Source organism: Stegostoma tigrinum, chromosome 8 (assembly GCF_030684315.1).
Source record: "Stegostoma tigrinum isolate sSteTig4 chromosome 8, sSteTig4.hap1, whole genome shotgun sequence".
NCBI classification, from domain to species: domain Eukaryota; kingdom Metazoa; phylum Chordata; class Chondrichthyes; order Orectolobiformes; family Stegostomatidae; genus Stegostoma; species Stegostoma tigrinum.
The window spans coordinates 79,866,006-79,891,142 of record NC_081361.1 but is presented as its reverse complement, the minus strand read 5'-3'; the positions used below and the strand labels follow the sequence as shown (position 1 = coordinate 79,891,142).

Below are 25,137 nucleotides of genomic sequence, written 5' to 3'. Positions count from 1 at the left end.
AACATTGTCAGCATGGATTGGTGGGGCCAAAGGATCTGTTTCCATTCTGTATGACTATGAAATACAATACTTTGTAACAAGATACACGTGACAATAAATAAATAAATCAAATTAGCAGCAATAACCTTGAACCCAACCATTTTTGAGCTGAATCATTTCCGTACTTGAACCGTAATTTTTTTCCATACACATGAGAGAGAAATGAGCACCGAGACATGCCATGAAATGTATGGAGAACGGCATGATTGAGTTGGCATTTGTACATCTGGAAGTGGAAAATATGACCAACTTTCTCCCCCCCCCCCCCCCGATGGCCGGAGTGAGTGAGCTCCCAGTCCTTGTGCAAATCTTTTATTTTTCACATCGGTTAGTCACAAGTTGTCAATGCCACAGCCGCTCTGAGGTCGTGTCTTTAAAGCCCCCCCCCCCATTTACAGTTCAACAAATGAATGTTCAGATTACCATCGCCGGTACCCCCCACCTCCCCACTGATCTCATCTCTCCATCCAACCGGCAACTCCCTGCTCTCGGCTCAGGGGCTGGCTCTCCATCAGCTGATCGAAGGGTTGGGCCAGACAAGTTAACTTTGGGACTGTCTTTCCTTTCTCTGAAGCTGCGGCAAGTGTGTGTTCTTGGTGAGTGAGCCCCCGGTAAGAGCCTCAGCCCGTTCTAGAGGGGGTGACAGAGAGGGAGGTTAATATCATTTACCATTTCTTTGCTGCGTGAAGAGTGAGGAACTAACAGCGTTATGTTCGGGGGCGATCAAACGATCGCAAAAGTGCAACAAGTAGCCGTCTAAAAGGGTGCGTTCCTGTCTTTCTGGCCCCATAAACCTAAACGCGAGTGCTCTCTGTAACCCGACTCCGCTTCTTTCTGAGCTGTTTGTTTCTGACTTCCATGTGCTTATTTGGACTGAGGCGTGTGTGTTTTTGTGTCGTTTTGTAAGGGTTAGGTTTTTCCAACGGGGTTTATTTAATGCCTGTGTGTGTGTGTGTCTGCGACGGCTTGAAGGAACTTTAGAAAAACCTTCCTCTTTTGAAAATACTTGAATGCAATCTGTCACTCACTTCCGGCCTTTAATATCCCGGCTGAACTTTCTGAAGACACTCCATTCACACTTATTTTTGAAGCACCTCCCTTTCCCTCGTTGCTGCAAATGTGATAAAACACTTGCTCCTCAGGCGTGGGATTGATAGGGCCACACACCCAACTGGTTTTGGCTAAGGCAAGAAATTCCTGTTTGGGGAGAGTTGTTCAAAAGAGCTTCAGCGATGCTATATACTTGCTAGTTGGACTAGGGAGAACTTTGTTAATTGTCTCTCTGAATCCCACCAGGTTACTGCTATTTGCCCATCCAAAACCTGAAAGGCTTGAGGTTAGTCATAATTCCTGACATTTCAGTCAGTTTGGATACCTTGTTCTCCCTGGCTCAGTACACACCAATACCCTTCACTGCCTCCTCCTGTTTCTTGCTCTCGCTCCCTCCCTTGGCTTATTTTACTGTTTTAAATTTAAATTGCCTGATTTATTTTTTGAGTAAAAACTAATTTGTTCATGCTTTACCAATGTCTTCAATAAGGGGGAAATTTGAGACTGTGGGTATTTTCCCCACTTTTGTTCACTCATGGGGCTTGAGTGTCACTACTTGACCAGAATACAGGGCTCGTCCCCAGCTCACCTTGAAGGTGCTGGTGAGCTGCTGCATTGAACAGTGACAGCCTGTGTGCTGTAGACAGACTCTCGATGACCTCAAGGAGGGGATTCCAGGATTTTGACCCAGTGCATGAAGGTGTGACTTTTTTCCCCTCTCCCCCTGCACCTCAGGATGATGAGTGGCTTGGAGTGGAACTTGCAGGTGATGGTGTTTCCTAGGTATTGGCTGACCTTGGCCTTCTAGATAGAAGTGGCATTTGGAAAGTACTGTGTCCGGATACTTTGAATTTCTGCAGTGTGTCCTGTAGACAGCACATGTTGAGCTTACGTACATAGAGCTCTTGAACATAATGCGATAAGTCCTGGTTTAAAATTTAACTGCAGATCCCCAAGTGTTTAGCACTTTCCCTTTTGTTCTCAAGCATTGAATGCCAGGAAATTGCATGAAACCAAAACATTAGATTGGCCTTGTTGGATTATGTCCAATCTGGGCCAAACACTGATTTTCAGGGACAGTCATGCTCCCTGGATCAGATTTTAAAGGTATTTTAAAGTGAATGATTTTAGATTTGAAGGTGATCTTAGTACAAAAACTGGGCCACTGGTAAAAAGATCCAAGGCAACATGAGGGGAAAACCTTTTTTCATCTGAGATTAGGATTTTGACCTTTACATTGCCTGATGGGATGGTGGATATGGATTTAGCAGCAGCCTTCAAAAACGAATAAATATCTGAACAAGAAAATGCAGGTATTCGAGAAACAAATGGGCAAATGAGGTTAACTGGATTGTTCTGCGCTTTATCAGGTGTCTGACTTTAGATTGCTCTCCTGGTGTTATTCTAGGCTGACTTGAGCACAAAAGGGGAAATTCTGGCTTGAGGAGATCATTACTCTTCTTCCATTGAATTGAGCTGTCATGGGGTGAAACTCTAAATTTAAAAATCAGGAGTAAATTAAAATCAATTCAAATCAAATTCTGCCCTTCCCCCAGATTAAACTTCTCTTTTGACTCCTCCCACTTCCTACAGACTAAGGGGGTGGCCATGGGCACCCGCATGGGCCCCAGCTATGCCTGCCTCTTTGTAGGTTATGTGGAACAGTCCCTCTTCCGCTCCTCCACAGGCCCCAAACCCCACCTCTTCCTCCGGTACATTGATGACTGTATCGGCGCCGCCTCTTCCTCCCCAGAGGAGCTCGAACAGTTCATCCACTTCACCAACACCTTCCACCCCAACCTTCAGTTCACCTGGGCAATCTCCAGCACATCCCTCACCTTCCTGGACCCCTCAGTCTCCATCTCAGGCAACCAGCTTGTAACTGATGTCCATTTCAAGCCCACTGACTCCCACAGCTACCTAGAATACACCTCCTCCCACCCACCCTCCTGCAAAAATTCCATCCCCTATTCCCAATTCCTCCGCCTCCGCCGCATCTGCTCCCACAACAAGACATTCCACTCCCGCACATCCCAGATGTCCAAATTCTTCAAGGACCGCAACAGTCCCCCCACAGTGATCGAGAACGCCCTCAACCGCGTCTCCCGTATTTCCCGCAACACGTCCCTCACACCCCGCCCCCACCACAACCGCCCAAAGAGGATCCCCCTCGTTCTCTCACACCACCCCAACAACTTCCGGATACAACGTATCATCCTCCGACACTTCCATCATCTACAATCCGACCCCACCACCCAAGACATTTTTCCACCCCCACCCCTGTCTGCTTTCCAGAGAGACCTACTGGCTCTCCGTGACTCCCTTGTCGCGCCACAACTGCCCTCCAACCCCACCACACGACGTCACCGAACCGCCTGCTAACCGCAGGAAATGCTACCCCTCCCTCCCCCCCCTTCTCCCCCCCTCCCCCCCCCCTCCCCCCCCCCTCTCCCCCCCCCTCCCCCCCCCCTCCCCCCCTCCTTCCCTCTCCCCCCCCCCTCCCCCCCCCCTCCCCCCCCCCCTCCCCCCCCTTCCCTCTCCCCCCCCCCCTCCCCCCCCTTCCCTCCCCCCCCCCCCCCTCCCCCCCCCCTCCCCCTCCCCCCCCCCCCCTCCCCCCTCCCCCCCCCCTCCCCCCCCTTCCCTCCCCCCCCCCCCCTCCCCCCCCCCCTCCCCCTCCGTCCCCCCCCCCCCTCCCCCTCCCCCCCCCCTCCCCCACCTCCCCCCCTCCCCCCCCCCCCTTCCCTCCCCCCCCCCCTCCCCCCCCCCTCCCCCCCCCTTCCCTCCCCCCCCCCCCCTCCCCCCCCCTCCCCCTCCCCCCCCCCCTCCCCCCACCTCCCTCCCTCCCCCACCTCCCTCCCTCCCCCACCTCCCTTCCCTCCCCCACCTCCCTCCCTCCCCCACCTCCCTCCCTCCCACCCCCACCTCCCCCTCCCTCCCCCACCTCCCTCCCTCCCTCCCCCACCTTCCCTCCCTCCCTCCCCCACCTCCCTCCCTCCCTCCCCACCTCCCTCCCTCCCCCACCTCCCTCCCTCCCCCACCTCCCTCCCTCCCCCACCTCCCTCCCTCCCCCCACCTCCCTCCCTCCCCCACCTCCCTCCCTCCCCCACCTTCCCTCCCTCCCCCACCTCCCTCCCTCCCCCACCTCCCTCCCACCCCCACCTCCCTCCCTCCCCCACCTCCCTCCCTCCCTCCCTCCCTCCCCCCCCCCACCTCCCTCCCTCCCCCCCCCCCCACCTCCCTCCCTCCCCCCCCCCACCTCCCTCCCTCCCCCCCCCCCACCTCCCTCCCTCCCCCCCCCACCTCCCTCCCTCCCCCCCCCCCACCTCCCTCCCTCCCCCCCCCACCTCCCTCCCTCCCCCCCCCACCTCCCCTCCCTCCCTCCCCTCCCCTCCCTCCCTCCCCACCTCCCTCCCTCCCCCCCCACTCCCACCCTCCCTCCTCCCCCTCCCTCCCTCCCTCCCTCCCTCCCCCCACCTCCCTCCCTCCCCCCCCCCACCTCCCTCCCTCCCCCCCCCACCTCCCTCCCTCCCTCCCCCCCCCCAACCTCCCTCCCTCCCCCCCCCACCTCCCTCCCTCCCCCCCCCCCACCTCCCTCCCTCCCCCCCCCCCCCACCTCCCTCCCTCCCCCACCCCACCCTCCCTCCCTCCCCCCCCACCTCCCCCCCTCCCCCCCCACCTCCCCCCCTCCCCCCCCACCTCCCCCCACCTCCCTCCCCCCCCCACCTCCCCCCACCTCCCTCCCTCCCCCCACCTCCCTCCCTCCCTCCCTCCCTCCCCCCCCCACCTCCCTCCCTCCCTCCCTCCCTCCCCCCCCACCTCCCTCCCTCCCTCCCTCCCTCCCCCCCCCACCTCCTCCCTCCTCCCTCCCCCCCCCACCTCCCTCCCTCCCTCCCCCCCCCACCTCCCTCCCTCCCTCCCCTCCCTCCCTCCCTCCCCTCCCTCCCTCCCTCCCCTCCCTCCCTCCCTCCCTCCCTCCCTCCCTCCCTCCCTCCCTCCCTCCCTCCCTCCCTCCCTCCCTCCCCCCCCACCTCCCTCCCTCCCTCCCTCCCCCCCCACCTCCCTCCCTCCCTCCCTCCCTCCCCCCCCCACCTCCCTCCCTCCTCCCTCCCTCCTCCCTCCCTCCCCCCCCCACCTCCCTCCCTCCCTCCCTCCCTCCCTCCCTCCCCCCCCACCTCCCTCCCTCCCTCCCTCCCCCCCCCACCTCCCTCCCTCCCCTCCCTCCCTCCCCCCCCCCACCTCCCTCCCTCCCTCCCCCACCTCCCTCCCTCCCTCCCTCCCCCACCTCCCTCCCTCCCTCCCTCCCCCACCTCCCTCCCTCCCTCCCTCCCCCACCTCCCTCCCTCCCTCCCTCCCTCCCTCCCTCCCTCCCTCCCTCCCTCCCTCCCTCCCTCCCTCCCTCCCTCCCTCCCCTCCCCCCCCTCCCTCCCTCCCTCCCTCCCTCCCTCCCCCACCTCCCTCCCTCCCCCCCCCCACCTCCCTCCCTCCCCCCCCCACCTCCCTCCCTCCCCCCCCCCCACCTCCCTCCCTCCCCCCCCCCCCCTCCCTCCCTCCCTCCCTCCTCCCTCCCTCCCCCCCCCCGCCTCCCTCCCCCCCCCCCCGCCTCCCTCCCCCCCCCCGCCTCCCTCCCCCCCCCCGCCTCCCTCCCCCCCCCCCGCCTCCCTCCCCCCCCCCCCGCCTCCCTCCCCCCCCCCCCGCCTCCCTCCCCCCCCCCCCGCCTCCCTCCCCCCCCCCCCCGCCTCCCTCCCCCCCCCCCGCCTCCCTCCCCCCCCCCCCCGCCTCCCTCCCCCCCCCCGCCTCCCTCCCCCCCCCCGCCTCCCTCCCCCCCCCCGCCTCCCTCCCCCCCCCCGCCTCCCTCCCCCCCCCCCGCCTCCCTCCCCCCCCCCCGCCTCCCTCCCCCCCCCCCCCGCCTCCCTCCCCCCCCCCCGCCTCCCTCCCCCCCCCCCGCCTCCCTCCCCCCCCCCGCCTCCCTCCCCCCCCCCGCCTCCCTCCCCCCCCCGCCCTCCCTCCCCCCCCCCCCCGCCTCCCTCCCCCCCCCCGCCTCCCTCCCCCCCCCCCGCCTCCCTCCCCCCCCCCCGCCTCCCTCCCCCCCCCCCCGCCTCCCTCCCCCCCCCCGCCTCCCTCCCTCCCTCCCCCCCCCCCCCACCTCCCTCCCTCCCTCCCTCCCCCACCTCCCTCCCTCCCTTCCTCCCCCCCCCACCTCCCTTCCTCCCCCCCCCACCTCCCTCCCTCCCTCCCCCACCTCCCTCCCTCCCTCCCCCACCTCCCTCCCTCCCTCCCTCCCTCCCTCCCTCCCTCCCCCCCCACCTCCCTCCCTCCCTCCACCTCCCTCCCTCCACCTCCCTCCCTCCCTCCCCCCCCCCACCTCCCTCCCTCCCTCCCCCCCCCACCTCCCTCCCTCCCTCCCCCCCCCCCACCTCCCTCCCTCCCTCCCCCCCCCCACCTCCCTCCCTCCCTCCCCCCCCCCCACCTCCCTCCCTCCCTCCCCCCCCCCACCTCCCTCCCTCCCCCCCCCCCACCTCCCTCCCTCCCTCCCCCCCCACCTCCCTCCCTCCCTCCCCCCCCCACCTCCCTCCCTCCCTCCCCCCCCACCTCCCTCCCTCCCTCCCCCCCCACCTCCCTCCCTCCCTCCCCCCCCACCTCCCTCCCTCCCTCCCCCCCCACCTCCCTCCCTCCCTCCCCCCCCACCTCCCTCCCTCCCTCCCCCCCCACCTCCCTCCCTCCCTCCCCCCCACCTCCCTCCCTCCTCCCCCCCCACCTCCCTCCCTCCCTCCCCCCCCACCTCCCTCCCTCCCTCCCCCCCACCTCCCTCCCCTCCCTCCCCCCCACCTCCCTCCCTCCCTCCCCCCACCTCCCTCCCTCCCTCCCCCCCCACCTCCCTCCCTCCCCCCCCACCTCCCTCCCTCCCCCCCCACCTCCCTCCCTCCCTCCCCCCCCCACCTCCCTCCCTCCCCCCCCCTCACCTCCCTCCCTCCCCCCCCCTCACCTCCCTCCCTCACCTCCCTCCCCCCCCCTCACCTCCCTCCCTCCCCCCCCCCCTCACCTCCCTCCCTCCCCCCCCCCCCCTCACCTCCCTCCCTCCCTCCCCCCCCCCTCACCTCCCTCCCTCCCTCCCCCCCCCTCACCTCCCTCCCTCCTCCCCCCCCCCTCACCTCCCTCCCTCCCCCCCCCCCCTCACCTCCCTCCCTCCCCCCCCCCCTCACCTCCCTCCCTCCCCCCCCCCCCCCCCATCCCAGGCCCCAAGATGACATTCCACATTAAGCAGAGGTTCACCTGCACATCTGCCAATGTGGTATACTGCATCCACTGTACCCGGTGTGGCTTCCTCTACTTTGGGGAAACCAAGCAGAGGCTTGGAGACCGCTTTGCAGAACACCTCTGCTCAGTTCGCAACAAACTACTGCACCTCCCAGTCGCAAACCATTTCCACTCCCCCTCCCATTCTTTAGATGACATGTCCATCATGGGCCTCCTGCAGTGCCACAATGATGCCCCCCGAAGGTTGCAGGAACAGCAACTCATATTCTGCCTGGGAACCCTGCAGCCTAATGGTATCAATGTGGACTTCACCAGTTTCAAAATCTCCCCTTCCCCAACTACATCCCTAAACTAGCCCAGTTCATCCCCTCCCCCCACTGCACCACACAACCAGCCCAGCTCTTCCCCTCCACCCACTGCATCCCAAAACCAGTCCAACCTGTCTCCGCCTCCCTAACCTGTTCTTCCTCTCACCCATCCCTTCCTCCCACCCCAAGCCGCACCCCCATCTACCTACTAACCTCATCCCACCTCCTTGACCTGTCCATCTTCCCTGGACTGACCTATCCCCTCCCTATCTCCCCACCTATACTCTCTCCACCTATCTTCTTTTCTCTCCATCTTTGGTCCGCCTCCCCCTCTCTCCCTACTTATTCCAGTTCCCTCTCCCCATCCCCCTCTCTGATGAAGGGTCTAGGCCCGAAACGTCAGCTTTTGTGCTCCTGAGATGCTGCTTGGCCTGCTGTGTTCATCCAGCCTCACATTTTGTTGTCTTGGATTCTCCAGCATCTGCAGTTCCCATTATCTCTCTCTCTCTCCCCCAGATTAATTGTTTTGTCTTGGCCATTACAATTGTACAACTGGATTCCATATAGATTTCAGCCATCTGGTGTCTAGCCACACTGCTGATGGAATGTATATTTGTGGGCAAGAAATGTGCTGTTGTGCTACAGTAGTAGAAAATTTAAAGTGAGTTCTTGCCCCTCCTCCTTTTTCACCTATGTGCTACATAATACAATTGTTCGTAGTTCAGATTAGTCTTGAAATATTTTCAAAGGCCCTGTTATTAACTAACCTTGAATGTTGTCATGCACTCAAATTGGTCAACATCTCAAATTCTGGATATGTTCTAATCTACCTGCAGGACAGACTTGGGTGTTAGCACAGAGTTGAGGAAGTAATCCTCTGCCCTTAATGCTAACTCCTGGAGTGTATCTGGGGAAGGAAGCTTCTAGAATATAACTATTCCCACAAGGCCCTCATGGCCATTCACAGCAGCAAAGTTTATATTTTTTATGACACCATGTCTAACACTTTTTTTTCCACATTTCCATAACTCTTTTTCAATGAGCAGATTGCTAAGGCATACCAAACAAGGATTTGAGCAATCTTGCAAGAAAAAGACAAGTCAAAACTCCGCAGTCCTCGTGCTTCTAGTTATGAACAATGGTGATTAAATAACTAACTGGAAGAAACTGGTCCTAAAACCAGTTGCATTTTGAATTCTGATGTGCTGTGCAACATTAATGAAAAGAGGCTGAAGTTATTACAACCACCTTCAGCCCAAATTGCTGAGTAGTTGGTCATCCTCAACCTGCTCCTAAGGTCCCTGCCATCGCAGAACCCAATCTGAAGAAAATTTAATGAACTGTTTTTTAAGCTACTAGAATGCACTGCAAGGAATCAAAGACTACCACTGTCTTCTATCTGTAGCACAGAAAACTTGTGCTCCAAAACGAGTAGTACCTGTGGACAAGTAAGTTCAATACAGCTAGTTACTGCACTTGTCTACCCATCAAAATGAAAATTACCCATGTAGATAACCATTTCAACAAACAGCAGAACAAATCTAATTACCTACCTGTTAATACTTATGCTAATGCTCAATCATCAGTGTTACAAGTATCATTGACAGTGCCATCAAGTGGCACTTGTTCAGTTGGGCTTCCACCAGAAACAACTTGACTACAAACCTCATTTACAGCCTTGGTTAAAATCAGAGCTGAATTCTAGAGGATATTGATTGCAAAGGACAGCCAGAGGTGTATCTAAAATTAGTAGCTGGAATTGAACCTTGTACAAAGTGTTGTTGGAAAGGAAACACTTCAACCATTTATAATGGTGCACAAATTCTTCAGACGAATCTTGGGCTATACATCCTCAGCTGCTTCAACGATGTCCATTCATTAAGCACAAAGCCTGAATAGGAGTGTTTGTGGTGGTGACAACCATTTGTAACACGGTCAAAGTGGTCCAGACAACAAGAAACAAGTGATATTCAGGCTTGGGCTGCTATTTGGTGCAAATGTTAAGCCACATTTGAATTTAGGCAACTAACTTTTTTCTAAGAATTTAACCACCTCTTCTTTGACGTAAGCAGTGTTAACATTTTCTCACCGTCTACACTCTGGGGTCACCATCTAAAAGAATAGCCATACGTTTATAGCTTTGTGTGGCTAAAAGCAGACTGAGGGGTTAGGGAATTTGTGAACAGCTCCTTTTCCTGACAGCCTCACTACTGTGTAGAAGCCAGCAGAGTATTCTTCATTTTGCTTGGGTCAGTTTGGTGCTAAAACTCTTTGTCCTGATGGTGTAGAATTTAAGTATGCACTTTGTAAATATATTCACACCTTCCACTGGCACACCTTGGTAGCAACTTGCCAAAACTCCTCTGATAGCAGCTTTTCAAAACTGCAACGTGTTTTCTGCCGTGTACTTGGAGTTCTTCTTAAAGCAGCATGAATACAAGTAACTTTAAAGTGGCAAAGTAAAGGTTATATTTGTAACCTAGTACTTCTAGCAGATGAAGGATCTTGGTTGTTTTGAAAGACGTGAATAGCTTATGAATTGAGTTCTCTCTCATGGCCTGATCAAAACCTTGGATGCATGTTGGATTAGAGACTTAATTTACATTAAGTACTTGTGGCAAATAATAGTGTTACTGTTGAGGCATAAACATTTCTTACAAAAAGACTTTTTGAGAAATAATTTTTTTTTGTGATGAACAAAAATTCAGAGCTGCCTGCCTTCAGGAAAGGAATACTAAAGTTTATTTCTGTTATCCCTGAAGGAAGATGAACTTTATTATGTCATTCAAAAGATGATTCCTAGATGCCCGTGATTTGAGAAGTTGACAGAATACATGCGTTTTATCAACCTCCATGGAGAACCAGAAGCAACTTGGTAGTGGATAGGTCATGCCTGATATTTCACAAATGAATTTGAAGAGGTAATCCAAGGGAAAAATCTGAAGTCTTTAAGTCCTAAGTATTGAGGACAAACTATTGACCTGTTTTAAAAATTGCCTCCAACACTGAATACAGCAGGTGATCTCTCAATATGAACACTTGCTTTGCCCTGAAGCACTGTACGGCTTCAACTAGTCACCAGTATTTATTTATGACTTTGCATAGGAAACCGCGCTCAAACAATCAGCAATGTAGATGCAAGTGTAAATTTTAGATTAACTGTACAAAACTATAGTGAATGGACTTCAACTTGGACTAGTTGGATTATCCTCTCTTTGGATCTAAAGGATAGACTGAGGCAACTTGAATGTCGAAGCTAAGCAACTGTAGGAGAAAATGTAATTAAGGGAACATATCTTAAACTGGAGATGTCTTGAAACACTTCTTCCACCTTCTCTATATATGAATTGTAAAAGCAGCTGATAGGTTAATTAAACTCTTTTTAAACTGGAGATTTGGCTACCAAAAGTCTGTAAAAGATCAGAAATGATCTGAGGCAAAGATAGGTATCTGGAGCTAAGATTTCAAATGAAAGGTGACCCAGGCTTGGGGTCAAGTGAACTACTTCTGCTTCAATGTTCCAACATTGATCACTGAATACTTCCTAAATATTTGTTTTTCTGTGGCCATATTCTCTCATTGCATTAAATTCTCAGGACACAAATTGGTCTTCAGAATATTGTTGGTTCAGTCATATTGGGGAAATGCTATGGATGCTAGAGATTTGAAGCAAGAAGTGCTGTTCTCTAACACTGAGCTAATTTTTTAAAAACATTTTTTGACTAAATCAGTTGTATCATGGGGCTGAACTGGCGGTGCTCACCGTTGGTGAAATTGATTAAATTGGTGGTTAGAGTTCAGAATTAATTGGCTGTGGAGTGCTTTTGGAATGATGTAAGGGTGTGGGTGCTAGTCAAATGCAAGCTGGAGCCAAAAAATCCATTAGGATCTCCCTTTTTTGATTAGGTGACTGTTACTCCTTTCCTAGTTAAATTCAATTTTCACTAAATAGAAGTAATTTCAAATTTTTTGAAGATTCAATTCCCATTAAAGCTAACAGGTCTTGAGTATGAAATTGCTGTCCATCTTTTGGAAGCCCTGAACTTCTGGCTTTGGTGATTTATTCTTCTTCCCTTACCACATGTGGGTGTACCTGCTGCTGTGATTCAAGAAGGCAACTTGCTGCCTTGAGGGTAACTAGGGACAGCCAACTATATCCCATGACAATGTTATTAATAAAAGTTATCGACTTGTTCATTCACAATCTTTTGGATATAAAACAGTGAAGCCTGTTTCTGGATGTTCAGACTGTATTAATACTCATCTCCTTTTTAGATGAGAGATAGGGGAAGGTAAGAGGAGGATGAGTTGCATTGCTATTTAGGGAGAATGTCACAGATATACTCGGCTCGTCCACTGAAGCAATATGGTAGAGCTCAAATAAATACTGGTGCAATCACTCTGATAGTATTACACTATAGGGCCCTCCAACAGTCAGAGACATTGAGGAACAAATATGTAGGCAGATCATGGAAAGATGCAATAACAACAGGGTTGTCATAGTTAGAGATAGCAGGAATTGCAGATGCTGGAGAATCTGATACCAAGGTGTAGAGCTGGACAAACACAGCTGGCCGAGCAGAAAAGCTGATGTTTCAGGTCGAGACCCTCCTTCTGAAAAATCAGAAGAAAGTGTTGTTATAGTGGGTGATTTTCCCCAGTATTGACTGGGACTCCCTTTAGAGGCTTACATGGGGCAGAATTTGTGTATTCGAGAGTTTCTTGAAACAGTATGTGGACAGCCCAGCTAGAGCATGAGGGGCATTTAAACAGATAAGCATATGCTGATGATGATGAGAGAGTGCAGGGGAATGGGCTTAGATTAGTTCACAGGTCAGTGCAACTTCGAGGGCTGAAGGGCCTGTTCTGCGCTGTGTTGCTCTGAGGGGCCACAATGGGCCTTGTATTGGCTAATGAGCCTGGTTAGATGACTGACCTTTCAACAGGAGGGTGTTTTGGAAAAAGTAATTGCACTCCTTCAGTTTTAAGATAAATAAGCCAGGACCTTGAAGGGTGTAATGATTTGGGGGAGGGCAAGTTGTCAGCATTAGGCAAGAGCTAGTGAGTGGTAACTGGGAGGAGCTGTTATCAGGCAATCCCACACTTGATATGAGGGAGTCAAGGGCCTACTGGTGTTATCACTGGTCTGTCAATCCAAAAACCTAAGTAATATTCTGAGGATCTGAGTTTGAACCTACCAAGACAGATATCGAACTCCAATTCAACCAAGTACCCAGCATTGAGTCTAATAGTGAGCACGAAACCATTGTCAATTGTCAGAAATCCCCCTCTGGTTCATGTCCTTTGGGAAGGGAAACTGTCATCCTTATCTGCTTAATGTGACTCCAAACCCACAGCAATGTGGTTGACTCTTACCTGCCCTCTAATTAGGGAAGAGCAATAAATAGAGCCTAGCCAGAGTTGCCTATATCCTGTAAAGTCATCTTTTAAAAGAAAAGAGAGAGTTGTTTAAAGACCTGTGTATCAAAGTCCACAACCAGCATATTTCTGTAAAGAGTAAGGACAAGAATGGCAAGGTAAGGGATCCTTGGATAATGAGGGAGACTCTAAATTCTTCAGAAGGAAAGAAGAAACACCTGTAAGGTTTAGGAAGGTAAAATCGGACAGGTCTCATGAGGAATATAAAGCGGGAAAGAACTCAAGCTGGGAATTTAGAGCAAGAAGGGGTTATGAAATAACCTCGGTAAGTAGGATTGAGGAGAATCCCAAGGCATTCTGTACATGCATTGAAGTTCAAGTGCATGGCTCCCTATAAGTGGCCCCACAAGTATGTAGTGATAAAGAAGGCATAGGGCATGCTTGCCCTTATTGGTCAGGGGATTGAGTACAAGCGTCATGATGTCACGTTGCAGCTTTGTAGACTTTGGTTAGGCTGTATTTAAAGTACTATGTTTGATTTGGTCACCATGTTACATGAAGGATGTGGAGGCTTTGGAGAGGGTGCAGGAGGGATTTACCAGATGCTGCCTGGATTAGAGGGTGTGAGCTTTAAGGAGAGGCTAGAAAATCTCAGGTTTTGAGTGGCAGAGGCTGAGGGGAGACCTGCTAATGTCTGTGAAATTGAGATGCATAGACAGGATTGACAATTAAAATCTTTCCCCAGCGTTGAAGTATCTAATACTAGGGGCATGCAATTAAGGTTGGAGGGGGCAAGTTCTTTTTTTTTTGGGTGGTAGGAGCTTGGAACATTACTGGGGTGGTGGAGGCAGATACAATAGGGGTGTTTAAGGGATTTTTGGATAAGTGCATGAACATGCAAGGAATGGATAGATATGAACCAAGGGATTAGTTTAACTTGGTGTCATGTTCAGCACAACTTTGTGGGCCAAAGGGCCTGTTCCTGTTCCCTACCCTTCTGTGTTCTATGTAGCCCCCTTTAGCCCTCCTAGTATCAGACTTGAGTTCCTTTCTGCTTTCTGTCTACTTTTCAAGGACCTGCTCTGTTTTTAGCTGCCTCGACCTTGGGTATGCTTTTTTGATAAAGCTGATAATTACCTGTGATCCGAGGTTTCTGAATCCTGTGAAAATGAAGGATAAGAATAAATGTCCCTGTGCTCTAATCAACTGGTCGTCATGTCGGATGTAGATTTACCCTCAAACAGCTGTTCCCAATCCACATTCACCAATTATTCTATAAATTGGTTATAGATTACCCCCATCCCCCAGGAAAAAAATTACTTTCATTTGAGGCCCAATGTTGTCCTTAACCATAAATCTCTGAAAACTAGCAGTCTTATGGTTGCTATTCCCAAAATTCTCTGCTACACTTAATTTGTAACCCTCTTAAAGTCTGCCCTCCTGGATGTGGAAGTGAGGGTTTGTGTAGGGGAGCTGTTATGTAACTTTATATCTGGTTTAGTTGTTGGATGTCTAATGTGTTAAGTCACACCTACTTGTGAAGGTTTTGTGTTAGCTAATGCTGTGGTTCCTTGGCTGAAGAGAAATTAAGTACCTGGAAGTCCACATTTTTTTTAGAAGTAAAACTAAATGTCGAGAAACAATGATATTTAGAACAGCTGAAAGTTGAGGAAATACCTTTTTTATTGTAATTCAAGTGTGAAAGATGAAGTTCTATACCTAAAGAAATTGAATTAAATATTAAAGGACATTAATTTATCTGACAACCGTTTTGAAAGAGAATGGTCCATCTTACAAATGCTTACAGACTAAGTAGTCTCCTAATCAGCAAAATTTTAGGATTCTTCAAAGGGAACTGTGCTTTAGAAACTTGTGCCCTTAAATTTTGTCTGTGGTTAATTCCAGTAACAAATTTGGAGGATTAAAATTATTTTTTTGTTTGAAGTGAACCAAATAGACAATCCTCCCCATCTCACGGCTACCCAAACAAAACGTTTTGATCCTAACCAATTCAGATGGAATGGTAAGGATAAATTGTAAAAAGAAATCATTCTTGGCCACAGAAATTAATGAGAGGACAGCAAGGTCTCAATTTTAAGCTTTAACTTAAAATCAAGTATTCCTCTTCCTTCCCCACCCTCCCCCAACCATGCCTTTGAAAATAATGAAGTTGACTTTTGTATACTACATTTGGAAACAGTGACAACAATCCACTTCTGAACTGCACCAAGTAACATTCAGAAGATGCTGTTTATTTCTTTCACTGTCACTTTCTCTATGTTCAGTTTTATGGTCTGGCTGTTTAATCTCCAGCTTCTACCACTGGTACAGCCTGGAGTTAAATTCAATGTGAGGTAAACTTCCTACTCCCAGTGTGGTGCCTCTTACATCCATGTGGAAATTAAGAACAAAGCAGCTATGTGTTAAAGTGGTGGCAATGTAATCAGACTGGGCTTCAGCTGCCAAATTGAAGATGGCTTTGACTTGAATTTCATGAAACTCCAATTCCATGCAATACTGTTGGCTGTTTTTAAGCACTTATTTTAAAGTTTGTGTTTTACTTATGTGCCTTGGTGGGTGGTCAGTGTGGTAATGTGACCAGTGTTCATGTTTTGGTTTTTTTATTGTGTTAACAAATTCCTAGTGATCCGAGCACATCTATTGGCTAGTCGATGCCCAGGATGAGGGAGGGATAAGTCTGAATTGGGGGTGAAGTGCAGAATTGCTTAGTTTATAGGAGTACCACCAAGCTCCTTTTTTGATTTGGAGTCTGCCACTAATTCAGTAGTTGCTTACAGACTAACTGTGATGTGTTTTAACCATTCTTTTCACCTTTATTAGTCATGTTTAGTCTCCATGTCCTCTCTACAGACAGTAGTACATGAGTGCTATGCCCAGAATTTTTGGGGGTGGGGAGAGCAGGGAGGGTGAGATGGCTTCTTCAACCTTGTCTCTCTCAGGTACTCCAAGAATGCCATATTCCTTTTTATTTTTAAAAGAATTCTTTTAAGTTTTTAAACAAAATGACAACTCTTACTTTCCTTTGTCCTGTTTCCATTGAAGGGAAACTTTGGTTTGTGATGACAAACCCATTCTCAAACTGATGAGATCCCATACTTCACATTATTACTTTCTAGCATAGGTTACACTGGTTTACCAAAGCAGTCTCTTCCAGCACAGCCTTTCCTTTTGCTATTGTAGGTGGTGATAAAACACCTTCATTAGAGGTGGCAAAAATGATGGATGAATGAACGAACGTGATTCAAACCATTTGTTGGCTGCTGAGTCTTAGTGTGATGTGGCAATATTCCAACGTTTTGTTCACGTTCCAATGTTTTGTGTGGATCGTGTCCACTTCTCACCAAGCAGCTGGACCAAAAGCCTTCAGCTGTGCTTCCCACTTGGGCATGCTGGTTGATCTAATTCTTTTTGTATTCTTTGTTTTTATTTTTTTTAATGTCTTCTATTAACTTTGAATCCTGGATGTTTTATTTCACAAGTTAACAAAGCAAGCAAAGGCAGAATGCAGGTAGTTCTCCTATAACATGATAGTCATGTTCCTGTGTGACCTTGCACTGTAGAAAATTGCATTATAGGGAAATTACTACAAAGTCACTGCCGTGCAGTAGAAAGTTTGCATTATCCAAACAGCATTGCCTATTAACAATCATGTTACAGCCAATTTGTGTTAACAAAACATGCGTTATAGTGGAAATAGTCAGCAAGTCTCTTGCATCTGTGAAGAGGAAAACACTTCATTTGCATTAGGAGCAGGAGAAGACCTTTTGGCAACTCCTTACTTATTCTACCATTTTAAGACCATGTTTGAACTGATTGTGGCCTCAGATCCATATTTGCACTTATTCCTGTAACTTTGTATTCTTGACCAACAAGAAAGTGTAACCTGCCTTAACAATATCCTCAGCACATTCAGGCTTCCCAAAGAAACTTGACTCTTAAATATCCATCTTGATGGCAGCCTGCATTATTTTTTTAAAGAAAGCTGCTCCAGAGGTCTAGGTTGTCTTGCAAAGAATCATAGAATTCTGCCAATGTGGGAGCAAGCCATTCAATCCATTGCATCCACAATTGCCACTCTGAGCATTCCACCCAGACAGATCCACCTCCCATCCTATCCCTTTAACACTGCATTTCTTGTGGTTTATTCACGTAGCCTGCATTTCCTTGCACAGTGGGCAATTTGGCATGGCCAGTCCACCTAAGCTGCACGTTTTCAGACTGTAGGAGGAAACCAGAGCATCTGGAGGAAATACATGCATATGTGGAGAATGTGCAAACTCCACACAGCATGCGGGTGGAATCAAACCTGGGTTCTGGGGCTGAGATGGTAGTGCTAACCACTGAGCCAGTGTGTCGGCCTCCAATATCCTTTCAGCATCTGCCATGTCGAGCCCCCTCAGGACCTTTTGTATGTTTCAATAAGGTTAGCTCGCTCTTCTAGATGTCAATAAATACAGGTCAGCCCGTCCAACTCTCACTTTCAAAGGACCTCTCCATCCCAGGTACCAATCAAGTGCACATTCAGAACTGCTTCCAGTGCACTTACATTCTGCCTCTTTCGAATAGTACTTTGTCCGCAGTGCTCCGGATCTAGTTGCTCCAAGAGTGGAAGAAAAGTAATGGATAAGTGAAGAAACACAAGATTGACAGAAAGTGTAAAATCGGATGAGCAGAACCTTCTGCCCCTTCTCCAGGTAACATGGTGGGGTTTGTGGGGGAAGCAACGCTTGTATTGTTTTTCATACCCTTTTGGTACAGTTGTGCTAGTAAATAGATGCACCAGCCAAAGAAGGGGGAGAGCTTTAGAATTTGTTTGCTGGGCTATTGCTGGTCCACTAGGTACATTTTGGTTTCTGTGGTCCATAAGCATGTGAGGTGAAGGGATCAAAATATTTGCGTTGCTGAGAAGGTTGCTTTGCTGTGTTGTAACAATACAGTTAGGACCTTCCTTCCCACACCCCACATAAAAAAATACTGCTGCATTTGTATAGAATGAAGGCACAGGGTTTATAACAATGTGTAGTGAGACAAGGTGGATGGAATTTCCTCATGAACGAGGTTGGGTCTGAACTCTAGATTCCCACATCAGTGGAAAGTGCTTTATCAGAGTCATCATAGAATCCCTATAGTGTGGAAGCACGCTGTTTGGTCCAACAAGTCCACACTGGCCCTCAGATGTCCCATTCAGAGCCATCCCCCTAATCTACACACACATGAACATTGTAAGCAATTTAGCATGGCTAATCCCACTTAACCTGCATATCTTTGGACTGTGGGAGGAAGCTGGAGGAATTGTGCACAGACACAGGGAGAATGTGCAAACTCCACACAGACAATTGCCTGAGGATGGAATCGAACCAGTAATCCTGGTGAGGCAGCAGTGCTAACCACTGAGCCCATGCTAAGATTGCAGACTTTTCTTAGCGAACTTTCTCTTTTGATTTCTGGTCTGAGATGACCAGGTACTGAAAGAGATGTGTACTTTGGGAATTGTATGGAACTCTTTTTACTGACTGGTGGGAAACTTGATGTGATTGCAGCACAAGTCACAGGATTGTGATAAGAATCATGAGACTCTCCAATTAAAGTGTGGAATGTTGAATATGACGTCAACAGCCAACCACTTGGGCTATATTCCAATAAAGCAGTGTTTTAGTTCATCGTTGCCTTTTACTTTAGAAATCTGGGCTATGATTATCCTTTGTAACTCTGAAATTAGCATGCTCCCTCCCTCCCACTCAAGTCTACTTAATGGATCCCAAAGCTAATCCTTCCTCTGCAGGAAGATTGAAAATATTATTACCAGACTGCTGCTTGGACACCTCTTCCCTCAACTTCCTTTTTAAAATTACTTCAATATGCTTTCTGTCCTCCCTATGATGCTTTGTCTGCATTGGTCAAACTGATCAATTTCATGACTGATACATTCATTTCTTTCACTACTGAGCAGTCAGGAAGTACATGTAATTCACTTTATTTCCTCCCCCTCATGGTTTCTACATTGCTGTATCATCCATAAGATAGAGATGAAATTCTAATAGTCACACTGACAACAGTTTGCCGTAAAACTGCAATCAACACTTTTATATGTACCTTCGGGGGTGGGGGCAGCAAAAGATTGCCTGCTTAAACTAATCTGTGGAGATTGAAATCATGCCATTCGGCTCAGCAATCCTAATTTTGAGTGTAAATTCAACTTCTAGATTTGTAAAAATTGGCATGAGGCAAATTCTCTGATAATAAAATGTGAGGCTGGATGAACACAGCAGGCCAAGCAGCATCTCAGGAGCTCAAAAGCTGACATTTTGGTCCTAGACCCTTCATCCGAGAGTCTAGGACTGAAACATCAGCCTTTGTGCTCCTGGGATGCTGCTTGGCCTGCTGTGTTCATCCAGTTTCACACTTTATCTTGGATTCTCCAGCATCTGCGGTTCCCATTATCAATGAGGCAAATTCCCTGTTGGGTTTGGTGACAGATAAGTCAAGGAGTGGTCTTTAGGGAAGAAAATGCAGTACGACTTCTGTACCTCTCCCAGCTGGTTCTTCTCTGCTCTGCACCCATTCCTTTTTGGTTTGAAGTGACCTAGCAGTTGATTAGAGAATACCATACTCGAGGTAAATTGATAGCAATTTTAGAAAGCGGGGGGTTGGGAGAAATGCCCACTATTCTAAAGCAGGTTGGATTGGAGGATAAATTCACTTGGAAGCAGTGGCCATCTTTAAGGTAACTTAAAATAGAATGCTGTATTTGTGATAAAATGAGGCAAGTTCACTAAGCCCACAAATAATAAAACAGCCAAGTTACTCCCATGTGCGCACACTTCTGGTCATTTGTAGACTGACTTATTTATTCAGTAAAAAATAGAAGCACGTGTAAACATTTAACCCCTCAAAATTGCTCAGCATTGATCACATTGAATGTTAGTCTTGATGCATTATTGTCACTCCTTGACTCCCGGAAATCTGATCACTTAGTCATTAAGTGTATTAAAGATAAAGCATACCTATTGTCTAAATGGTCAACCTGAGTTTAAGACAAATCCTTTTTAATCAAGTTTACCAGCCAGGAGGAACGTATTCTCAACCTGTAAACAATTGAATCCTAAGAATTCTGTCACTGTCACATCTTCAAACTCCAGGCATAGATGTATAATAAAGGCCTGGTCTTCTCCATCTCTCTGCCAGGTAGGAAAAATTCCTCCTCCCAAAATGCAGCCAACTGTACATTGTGGTGTCATTCCTTCAAGCCAAGTTTATCCACCATGGTAAGGAGGCCATAGTACATCTAGATATTGTGGTATTAACGGGGGCAATCTTTAAACAAAATTCAGTGTAGGCACTGTAAATTGAGGCCTCTAGGTACACAGTTGAGGTGGTACATGTTCATCCTGTACCTTGTGAAACTTGCCACATTGGTTAATACCTTCACTGCTTCCAAACATTCCTGACAGAACAACTAAACTTCTATTTTTGTATCTAATTTTGCTTTGTAATGACTGCAGAATTCATTTTCTTCCATGTTTGTGGCATAAGACATCAACTTGCATTTCTCTGAATATTCTGCAGGATTAGTGGAAAATTTGTGTATAAAGTGACCTTATTCTCTCCAAGTTAGAGAACTGACTGTTGTTTGAGAGGAATATTGCTTATAATCTTTGTTCTAATATAACATAACATAGCTCCTGTACACTTGAATTGACCAGTTTGTCACATTCACCGCTGACCTGACTGATTTTCTTCAGTTCTATATCATTGCGTCTCCTCTGGTCAATAAGCATAGAAGGAGACACTATGGAACTCTCTTTTCTTTCCTATGAAAATCTCATCCAATTACTGCCTTCCCCCATTTGTTCTTCATATCTAATGTTTGTTTGTCTAAGCTGGCTACAACTAATTCCATCACTGATTCAAACTGTACAATCTAGATCAAAATGAAACAGGAGCTTTGTGGAAAAGCAAGATTAATTATGTGAACGGGAGCAACACCCCAGTAGGAGGCACTTTGCAATGCAATGTCTTACCAGTTTGCTTCAGTCTTTAACAATGCCACTTACTCTGGCTTGGTTCTTGTACATCAGAACAACTTCTTCATTTTGTGGACAATAGTCTAACTGTTAGAGAAGCACAGCTGCCTGAATTATTTTCAAGCACAATAAATGGCCTGAAATATTATTGAATAAAGAAATGGATAGCCTTGGCATACTTTTACACTTTTTTAAAAAGTAACTTCTTGAATAATTGAATTTCACAGTAAATGTACTGTTTAGTGTCAGTGCTCACTGGAGCATTTTAATGGTGTTGAGGTGAAATACAAGAAAACTAGCAATCCTGGGGTCTTCAGTATAATACTGAAAGATTGATCCTATTTACTCTCTTTCGTCTTTCTCTCCTCTCCCCCCCCCCCCCCCCCCCCCCCCGCCCCCGACAACCAACACCCGACCCCCCCCCCCCCCTCCTAAAGTAACTAATTATTTCTAGGCCAAATGCATTGTGAAATGTCTTTCAGTAAGGCAACAATTTAACATGGTGTGAAGGCCTTGTGATGAATAATCATGTCGCAATATTTTGAAGTTGGAAAGATTTCCCCAATGTCCTGGTGACGTTACCCCTGAGCTTTCTTCACTAAAACAGGCTGATTCTGGTGACTGGAGTTCTCCATGTAATGTGGCTGCACCTATCAAGTATCTAATTTGACTCCAAACTTTAAGGACATTCTGAAACTGACAACACCTCACATATGAAAGTATCTTGACTGAAGCTTCTTCCTTGGTTTTTAATTAAAGCTTGATATCCAGGCTAAGCGACCTGTTATTGGGATAATCTCTCCAGTGTGGGAGAGCACTTGAAAGAGGATGTTTAAGAACAAACTTCTTATAGATTTAAAATGGCATTTGAAGAAAAGCTTGAGGGGCTTGTTTCTATTAGGGCTTCTGCATGTCTCTTTGTCTACAGCTTTGGGTTTAATGATATAAATGCTATGGCATTTTTTTTGTGTGTCACAACTTTGGTCATGAAGCTAAAACTATATTATACTTTGTGCCAGACAAAGTGAAGACTAAAACAAGTGATGTTTGACCCATGATCGTCACCTGAATATCATTTGTTCCTGCTTCTCCTACACTGTACTGCTGTGGCTATGTTTGCCATTGTATGAGGTAATGTTAGAAACTCTTTATCCATTTTGACTTGAAATCCTTGTGGTGTCATTGCCTGATTCTTTTAGTTTATGACTAACATGAACCAAAAATTGCTTCTGCCATTCCCTTTGATGCTTAATCAACGCACTTTTTTTTTAGGCTGAGCATGTGATACTTGACCAGTTCTTGTTTTGGTCACTTACTGCCTAAGATAAGGAAGTAGAAGACAATGTGACAGCACTGTATTCATCCTGTATTATTTCACAATCTACCTAATGTTTGCTAATAAACTGCTCCCTTCTTAACTGGTTAAGATCTTACAAGTCTACCCAAGCAGTTTGAATTTAAATTGCTTGCTACTTTAATGTTGCCTGCCTCACCAGGTACTGACTCTATTGTTTTGAGTTTAGTGCTAGTATACAGTTTTGATTAGTCAAACTAATTTGTTGCGGGGCCTACTGAGCATTTTCAGCATTTTTCACTTTGGGTTTTCCAGCATCTGTAGTAGTTTGCTTAAAATTCAACATGGAACGTTTTAGACATTTTTTAATTGCGCCAAATCCATTCTAGAATAGCTTCATGGCCTTTTTAATCCAGACAGATGTATGTTTCCCATCAGGATGAAATCTCAACTTTTTAACTTTGGTGAAATGAGAATTGTGCACATGACAGCCTATACAATTGTTGCACGCAGAACAATTTGTCATACTGGGGACTGAATAGTGTTGGGGGTGGGGGGGTGGAAAATGCAATAAATTAAACTGCTGGAATTGGGCCTGATCTGAGGGCAGTGGAGTGGGCTTCTAGGAATGTAGAATGTGCATTTTGGAGAAATGCTTGGGAGTGGTAATTTCAGCTTCCTTTTGAATGATTGAAAAGAAGCGTTCAGATTCTAATATTGGCAGAAACCTGTATTAAAATCTAAAATCCGGATGGAAAGATTGCAGCAGCAAAATTCTTTTCCCTGCAGCTTTTAAACCTCTCTTTGGAGGGGACTGTGGAAAATCTTTCACTAATGGTGCGTTCCCTTCTCGCTCCTTTGGAACCCTTCTGGAGGTTGCTCCTTCTCATATACAAACCAAAAGCTTAAAGCTACTGATTCTCACCTTATTCTACTTAAGTGGACAGTGATTCTCGAAGAATCCTTGCCACTCTTGCTACCTTTTTTGATTTTACTATAAGGTTATTTTAAGATGTATTGAACTATATGCACCTTTTATGGAATGGTGAGCAACTATTTCCCGTTCTGCTTTTGTGAACCACCTTTCCTTTTAAAAAGGACATTGGCAGTTTGCTACAGGCTGGGCAGATGCTACACTTAACAGCACAGGGGAAAGTCTCCCATCCCACAATCCGTTGACTCCTTGCTTTCTGAAAAGCAGCAATGCTTGCTTTACCAGGGCATGCTGGGGTGGCATCTTATTTTGGCAGGGGGGAGGTGGCATGGTTGCACTCATGCTCTGGAAGAGAAGGTGGATGGGGCCATACTTTAAGGGGAATGAAGTAGTCAGTGAAGACTGTCTTGGACACCAGTAAATTCCTGGATCTCACCCTAGGAGTTAATGGGAATGATGTTGTGTACTAAAAGTCCTCTGGGGGCATGTGGCCTTCACACAGAAATGCCACCTGCTGGAGGTTCTTTCAGTTTACACAATTAGAACAGAGAGAGAGAGATTTTGGAGGAAGGCTGTCCCCTTTCACCAGCCTGGCATGCTGCCTGCAAAAAGGACTGAAGCCACTTGCTGCCTTTTATCAAATTCCAGACAGTGCCCAGCTTGCTCTAATTTAAAGTGTAACTGCCTGATCAGGCTGCAAGTAAGATAAGGAAAGGAAAGAGTTTTTATCTTTTGGCGTGCTCGCTCCACTATCGTGGTTTTGCCTGTTACTTGCTGAGAGTAACAAGCTGAGTTCCTCTTTTAACTTCTAACCTCTACATAATCGTGTCCATAATGATGTTGCTGTAAATCTTATTTCCTGTTTTGCCTTTCCTCCAGAAATACAGGAAATTCTTATGCTGTGAGGTATTGGAACAATAAGTAGTCCCCTGGTTAGAATACATAGGTCACTGTCATTTGTATCAGTGTTACCTTTCAGAAATGTTTGACGGTAACTTGTGTGCTTCTATGTTCTGGGCTCTTCCAATCAAGGAAATACTACTTTCCATTTAATTAAATTCTTGTGCCATTTGAAACACTAATGCAATCCCTCAATTTTCCAAATGCCAATGAATACAATCTTTCCCAGCTCTTTGAGATGGGGTGTAATTTTGTTTAACAAACTTCTTGTCTACCTAGTATTTAAGCCTTTTGTAAATCATCTTTAATTTAAATTTTGCACTCAGCATAGAAATAGAAGCCATAATTAATGCTGAAGTGGCTTCTGTCCACTTTAGGACCTAGATTTCCAAACAACAATGTTGGGGACCAGCTTTGTGTCTATAGATGTTCCTACTTTGCAGCATCTGGAAGAAGGGAATTAACCATTATGTTTAAAAATGGCTGTTTTGGCATCCTAAGCTCCATTTTACCATATTCTGTTAATTATAAGGCTTACAGTAACACTTGCTTCAAGCTCTGGCTGTGTAGGCCTGACACTCAGTGGTAGAATCAGTTATACTGCATTGAAATGGGCCGTTTGGTACAACTTGTCCATGCTGAGCAGATAACCCAAACTGATCTCATGCTGTTTGCCACTATTTGGCCCATATCCCTCTTAAACTTTTCTGATTCATGTACCCATGCAGATGCCTTTTAATTGTCCTAATAGTATGCACTTCCTTTGGCAGTGCATTCCAGACACGTGACCCTCTGAAAACGTTGCCTCTTTCAGGTCCCTTTTCATAAATCTCACCTTAAATCTATGCCCTGTAGTTTGACTCCCCTACCCTCAGAAAAATACCATGGCTATTCACCCCACCCATGCCCCTCATGACTTAATAAATTATACAT

General features: G+C 48.0%; 1 protein-coding gene across 9 annotated transcripts in view; it reads left to right on the top strand.

Moving 5' to 3' along the window:
• Positions 1–516: 516 nt before the first annotated feature.
• The window catches only part of LOC125456171 (elongation of very long chain fatty acids protein 1), a 79,756-nt gene continuing 55,135 nt past the window's right edge, over positions 517–25,137 (top strand). Inside the window, exons 1-2 of one of the 9 annotated variants that reach the window (XM_048538994.2) lie at positions 561–635; positions 1,336–1,375. The gene's annotated coding sequence lies outside the window, so the exon portion shown is untranslated. Of the gene's footprint in view, positions 651–670; positions 804–1,335; positions 1,376–22,095; positions 22,208–25,137 lie in introns of those variants that run through there. The other 8 variants (XM_048538997.2, XM_048538989.1, XM_048538988.2 and 5 more) reach the window with 8 other exon arrangements.